This window comes from Octopus sinensis, unplaced genomic scaffold (genome assembly GCF_006345805.1).
Source record: "Octopus sinensis unplaced genomic scaffold, ASM634580v1 Contig01194, whole genome shotgun sequence".
Lineage (NCBI taxonomy): Eukaryota > Metazoa > Mollusca > Cephalopoda > Octopoda > Octopodidae > Octopus > Octopus sinensis.
This window is the reverse complement of record NW_021824646.1, coordinates 13,390-20,349: the sequence shown is the minus strand read 5'-3', so window position 1 is coordinate 20,349 and position 6,960 is coordinate 13,390. Positions and strand designations below refer to the sequence as shown.

At 35.1% G+C, this 6,960-nt stretch overlaps 1 long non-coding RNA gene across 1 annotated transcript; it reads left to right on the top strand.

The window, feature by feature from the left end:
* The first annotated feature begins 1,043 nt into the window (after nucleotides 1-1,043).
* On the top strand, nucleotides 1,044-5,949 carry LOC118760878. The gene is made up of 2 exons (XR_004997012.1): nucleotides 1,044-1,147; nucleotides 5,786-5,949. It is a non-coding gene; the product is annotated as an uncharacterized LOC118760878 (long non-coding RNA).
* The last annotated feature ends 1,011 nt before the right edge of the window (nucleotides 5,950-6,960 follow it).

Sequence of the window (6,960 nt, the reverse complement as noted above, 5' to 3'; positions counted from 1 at the left end):
GTTTGCGTGTGGTGTAAACCAGACTAAGAAAAGCATTTGACACACACACCAGAATGTGAGTTTTCTGTAAATTTTGCTTAATTGGAGTTTAAATTTTAAAAACTGGACCTGGCATGACGCGATGCATTGTACTCTTAAAACTGCTAGGTAAATTGTAATTGAAGAAATCCTATATTGTAGATTTGCATAACTCCCAAAGGGAGGCAGATAAAATCTGCCTTTTATAATAAGAGATTTATGTATATATGTATGTATACATATGTGTGTGTGAGTGCATATGTGTATCTGTGCGTCTGTGTATGCGCGCGCGTGTGCGCGTGTGCGCGTGTATGTGTGTGCGTGCTTGCGTGTATGTGTGTGTATGCTTACATGTATGTGTGTGTGTGTGTGTACAATAATCATTGCGAAGAAATCCAACTTGGACAGAAATAGTGGACATGGACTATTATCATTATTATTATCATCATCATCATCATCATCATCATTATTATTATTATTATTATTATTATTCTTTTTATTATTATCATTATTATTATTATTATTGTTTCCACTATTATGGCTATTATTTCTATGTCTAATGTAGGCTAAAAGTGATGCAATTTTGCTTTTTCTCAGTTGATTGTCATTTAAAATCTCGTTAAAAGCAACTGAAGCAGAATTAAATTAAAATTGCTACCTATGTATCATGCTTAATGCATATACACCTGTTGTTAGGCAAGTTACTGCTGTATCCATCCGTTTATAGGAGATGTTATCTCAGGACAGATACCACAGTAACTAGCCTACCAACGTTGTATGCACTTTAAATGACACATAGACGGCTATTGTTATTTAAATTTGTGGTGTTTGATTTCATATTTCCTAGATTAAATCACATTGTGAACGATGAGTGAAGTTGTGGGGGTACTTTCTAATTTAACAACCCACGTTTCTTTTACATGACGTTGGGTGATTTAGTTGAATATTCCATCCAGACGTGATAAAACCTGGTGAAACAATCATTTTTTTCTCTCTTTTTTTTTTATCATTTTTTTTATATCACTAGAGGCAAGAAGGATGGCATATACAAGATGGCGGCAGTGGATATTCAGTGGTGAATTATATTCGATAGTATGACGTGGCGGCATTTAGGGAAAAAATTTCAGAGGTTGGTTGCATGAATACTGATTATAATCTTTGGGTCTCCTTCGTGGGTTGTGCGTTGGGGAAGTTCGATTCGCAGTTCGCAGCTCTTGGTTTCGTGCCTCAATCGTAGATACACGGCTTCTTGAGCAAGTGTCTTCCACCATAGCCTTGGGTTGACCAATGTCTTGTTAGTGGAATTAGGTTGAAGGAAACATTCTCGAAGCCAGCTGTACACGTACACACACACACATTTATTTATTTATTTAATTTGGTATATATGAATATGTATATATGCATATGTATACATATATGCATATATACATGTGTTTGTGTGTATGTATGCATGTATAAATATTATATACACACATACAATATCATATATATTTATATATATATATATATTATATATATAATATATATATATATATATATATATATATTATATATATATTTATATATATATATTATATATATATATATATATATATATATATATATATATATATATATATATATATATATATATATATCACACACGTACATATACGTATATTCATACACACACGCATTTATAGGAACACATACATCTGCATAGGCATTTAGATATACCCTATGTGTAATATCTATGTGGATATGTTTGTACGTATATATATATAATATATATATATATATATATATATATATATATTATATATGTGTTTGTGTGTGTGTTTGTGTGTGTGACATGATGGCTTTATATGTATGTGTGTCTGTGTAAGTATGTGTATATATCTGTATTTGTTTTTGTATACACTGTTGTAAAAGTATTTGTAGCTCATAGTAATCACGTATATTCGATCTGTAAATATCGATATAAATTTGCACCAGACTACATACAAAGAACATCGAAATACTTGAATAAAACAGTGCAAGACGGTGCTCCAGCATGGCAGCAATTAGATGAGTAAAAGCAATAAATATAAAAAGATGTTTCGATAATAGGATATTCCTAAGGCAGACACGTTAACACGCCGGGCGAAATGCCTAGCGGTATTTCGTTTGCTGCTACGTTCTGAGTTCAAATTCCGCCGAGGTCGACTTTGCCTTTCATCTTTTAGGTGTTGATTAAATAAATACCAGTTACGCACTGGGATCGATGTAATCGACTTAATCCCTTTGTCTGTCCTTGTTTGTCCTCTCTGTATTTAGCCCCTTGTGGGTAGTAAGCAAATAGGTATTTCGTCAGTCTTTATGTTCTGAGTTCAAATTCTGCCGAGGTTGACCTTAACTTTCATTCTTTCGGGGTCGATAAATTATGTACCAGTTGCGTACTGGGGTCGATTTAATCGACTGGCTTCCTCCCCCACACTTATATATTATATATAGACACACATTATATATATAGTTGAAATTTACAGAAATATATATATACGTATGTATCTATATAAGCGCATACATATACATACGCATATATATGTTTTTCTGTCTCTCTCGATTCCTCTCTCTCTCTCTCTCTCTCTGTATATATATATATATATATATATATATATATATATACATATATATATATATATACATATATATATCTATATATATATCTATATATATATATATATATATAATATATATATATATGCATGTGTTGCCTGTATATGTTTCTTTGATGTAAGAGGTTATAGGAAAAATACTCTTTAACCATTTCCCATATTTTTGAGTTTTGTGTGTGCTTTATTTTTTGTTTTTTTTTTTGCTTTGTGTTCTTAGTATTTCATCGTGATTGATTTAAAATGAAATTTCGATGTTCTGATTCACTATCTTATTCGTTATCTAATAGGTACTATTTATATCGAAGTAGGTGTCATATGATCGGCGACGACAACGATTGAATATCGGAAGCCTAGACCAATAATAACACTGGGCTAAGAATACATACCTTTAAAAATGAAATTGAAAGACAGCTTTTATTTATAGCTAGCCAAGCTAAGCGAAGAACTGACAGGCTCATTAAAAAGTCGGACAAAACGATTAGCGGCATTTCTTCCAGCTCTTTACGAGGTCCGTTCAGAAAGTATCTTATTTTGTTTTGTTTTCTTCCGCCCAAACTAATGCCACATGGGCAATATCCTTTGGGTGGTGAGTGACACCATCCTTTCTGAGCATCCCTGAAAATTTTTGCACTGTTAGGCCGCGTCAGTTTCCGGTTGGCGGAGCAGCAGAAGCAACTCCGAGTAGAAATCGCTCAGGGCATGCTTGACTGCGTAGAGGACCACTCAGACCTCATGAAGACCACCATCAGTAGTGATGAGACATGGGTTTTATGGCCGTTGCCCGATGCTTTCGGTCATCTTGCATGAAATCAAAGATATGACCATCATGCACAAGATGATCGAACTTTAGGCGTAACAGCCGAGAACTGACGTGGCCTTCCAGCACGCTGGCACAGGAAGGGTGGTACCATTCTCATCCATAGGATATTGCCCACGTGGCATTAGATTTGGCGAGAAAGAATAAAGTCGGATACTGTTTGAAGATATCTCGTCCGTTCTGAGTTCAAATCCCGCAGAGTTATACTCTACGATTCTCTTCTGGTTGGTGAAATAAAATTCCTATCAAGTTGTGGGGTCGATGTAATCGACTTCTCCTTTACTTTCAAAAATTACTTGCCATGAACCCAGCAACGGATTCGGCGTCCAGTTCAGGAGGAATTTTGTGATCTCGGTTTCTATACACCAAAGAAACCAGGTGACCAATGTTATGAGTGCCAGGGTTTGGTGCTAGGAATCGGAAAAAAGAAAATTAAAGTAAAAATAAGCTAGTTTTGAAATGTGAAACACGCGATTTTGAAGTGAACTAATGCGATGTGTACATAGAAATTTATCGTGAAAAAATGCCAATAGAACCGTAACGGTTTTGTATGAATTTTAGAAATGAAGGAATCGTTAGAGCTTCGGACATATCTTGTAAGGGCTTGGTGCTAGGGTTCTGGAAGAAAAATGAAAGTAAAAATAAGCTTGGTTTCAAACGTTAAACTATTACAGTGAACTAAGGTATATATAGATATGTATATATAGAAATTTAACAAGCAAAATACCGGTAAAATCGTAATGGTTTCGTATAAAATTTAGAACTGACAGAACCATTAGATGTCTTGTTGCATTTTGAAGCTCTTCTGCCGTAACTTGACGTTCTAAGTTCATATACCACCGACGTCAACTTTGCCTTTCATCTCTCAAGAATCAGTAAAATAATTTCCAATTGTGTATTGGTGTCGATGCTTATGTCTGTATCGAATCTACACACCTTTCTTCTTTGTGAAGTGTGTAATGGCTGTGTAGTGGCTGCACGCAGTAATTGTCTAACCATTGCGCCATTTCCGTGTGTAACAACTCCTGAATGATCTTTGGAAAATTTGATACGGCTTCGTGATTCTTATATCTCTTCTCAAGTGGAGCCAATCTTGAAATACCATTTGGGAATTAAGATATATCCTCTTGAGGCGGAAGTAATTTTAATGACTCAAGAACTATATTGTATGGTATTTGCAATACCTGTATTTGTCTACGTTGTAACACACAACTTTATCTGTTTAACAACCGCCATCTCTCTCACTCTCGCTTTCTCTTTCTCTCTCTCTCACTCTCTCTCTCTCTCCTTCTCTCACTCTTTCTCCCCCTCTCTCTCCTTTTCTCTCTCATTGTTAGAACAGTTGGTGGTTCAAGCTCAAATACTTTCTCAACATCAGGATTGTCATCATCGTGACCATCAACGCCGTCAACATCACGACGACGACGACTATCACCACCACCACCACCACCATTCTCTTCTGCCTCCACTCCCTGCTCCTCCCCTCTTCTCTTCCTTCTTCTCCTCCCCTCCCTCCTGCTCCTCCACCTCTTACTACTCCTTCTCATTATCATCATCATGAGCAGCAGCAGTAACAGGAGAAGTAGTAGCAGTAGTGGTGGTGATGGTGGTGGAGTAGTAGTAGTAGTAGTAGTAGTAGTAGTAGTAGTAGTAGTAGTAGTAGTAGTATTATTTTAGTAGTAGTAGTAGTAGTGCCCTGTGTTGTGTCTGTTTTGACTTCAATCTCCTCTCAGAATCAACTTAACGTTTCATGCAACTAAGATCGATTAAATATAATCTAAACCCATGTGAGTGCGAGTAATACTAGAGTCGTTCCTCATTTTATTGCTCCCAGTTTTACCTTTCTCTGTTTTTCTGAAAGATACGAGTATATACGTACATAACTGTGTGTGTGTGTGTGTGTGTGTAGTTATAAAGTTGTGTTAACGCTCTTTGTCAACAAATTTCCGTGGCAGAAGCTCAAAGCTGGATTGAGACATATACCTTACGAACTCAAAGCTTGCAAATACAATTTTATCGCCGAATTCAGCAAACTAACGCTGGACTGGGGGAACTCTGTCAATTTTTATTTAACCATTACGTATTAAGTGTCATAAAGACAAAATCCTCATTTGTGGCCCAGTAAACAACGGAAATTATTTATCTAGACACATTTTTTGCACATGCGCAGTCTATTCTCTCTCCTTTCATTGAATACTAACAAGTTAAGCTTCCATATCTTAAGTTTTCTCACTATATACATGCATTCATACCTATATATCTATCTATCTATCTCACATCGACCACCAAAAATAAACGATACCTATTTCTCTTGCAGCTATTACCAACTTCTCCCGCTTCAAAACTACTTCCGGCCTGAATATGCAGTTGGTTCCGTTTATCACGTGTCTGTATATAACAACTTAAACCATATCACAACCAACTGACAATCAACTAACACCACCTCCACAACCAACAACAACAACTACAATAACAACAACACCCTTAATTCAAAAGCATGTCAAGAATATACACACAACAAAATAATATAATAAAGAAGTGATGAAAGAAAGAAGGAAAGAAAGAAAGAAAAGAAGAAGGAAAGAAAAATAGTAAAAAGTACTAAATGTAAAGAAGAAAATGAGAGAAAGGGATTGATAGAGAAAGGAAGATAATTAGAAATATGGAGAGGAAGGAAAGAAGGAGGAAAGAAAGAATGGAAGGAAGAAAGAAAGAAAGAAAGAAAGAAAGAAAGGAATGAAAAAGAATGGTAAAAATACTAAAGATAAAGAAAACACGAAGGAAAAAGATATTACAGACAGGAATCAATGAGAAAGAAGGAAAAGAAGGAAGAAAGAAATAGAAAAAGAAAGAGAAAAGAAAGAATGAAAGAAGAAAGAAAGAAAAAGAAACGAATAAATAAAGAATGAAAGAAAGAAAGTAAAAAGAAAAACAAAGAAAGTGTGATAGAACGAAAAGAACAATATGATAGAATGAAAAGAAAAGAAGTAAAACCTCGAATGAAAATAGAAAGGAAGAATTACGGAAAGATTATAAGGAATGCGAGGAAAGAAAGCAAAGAATTAAAAGAATGAAGAAAAAAATCAAAGAATGAAAGAAAAGCAGAAAGAAAGATGAACGATTTTTGTTTTGTTTTAATATATTTGTGGAAAGGCTTTGGAAAATGTCTATTGACAAGGTGTTGTCATTATCTTAAGAATATAAGGACATCAAAGAATATGACGAGATGAAAGAGGAAACGATGTATTGGACAGATTGGATGATTCCAATTCCTGTTACCTTACTTCCGGTTATTGTAAACAGTATTTCCTGCAACTAAATATATCACTTCCGGTTTTGAAACCTTATTTCCGATCGTGGCGAGATAATTTCCCGTTCACTGAAACATTATTTCCGTTTTGTCTATAAGTTCCCAAATGTATAGACACACTTTCAAAGAATTTCGTTTCAAGCTTTTTCAATGCCACCTCTACCCCCAGCACACCAGCATCA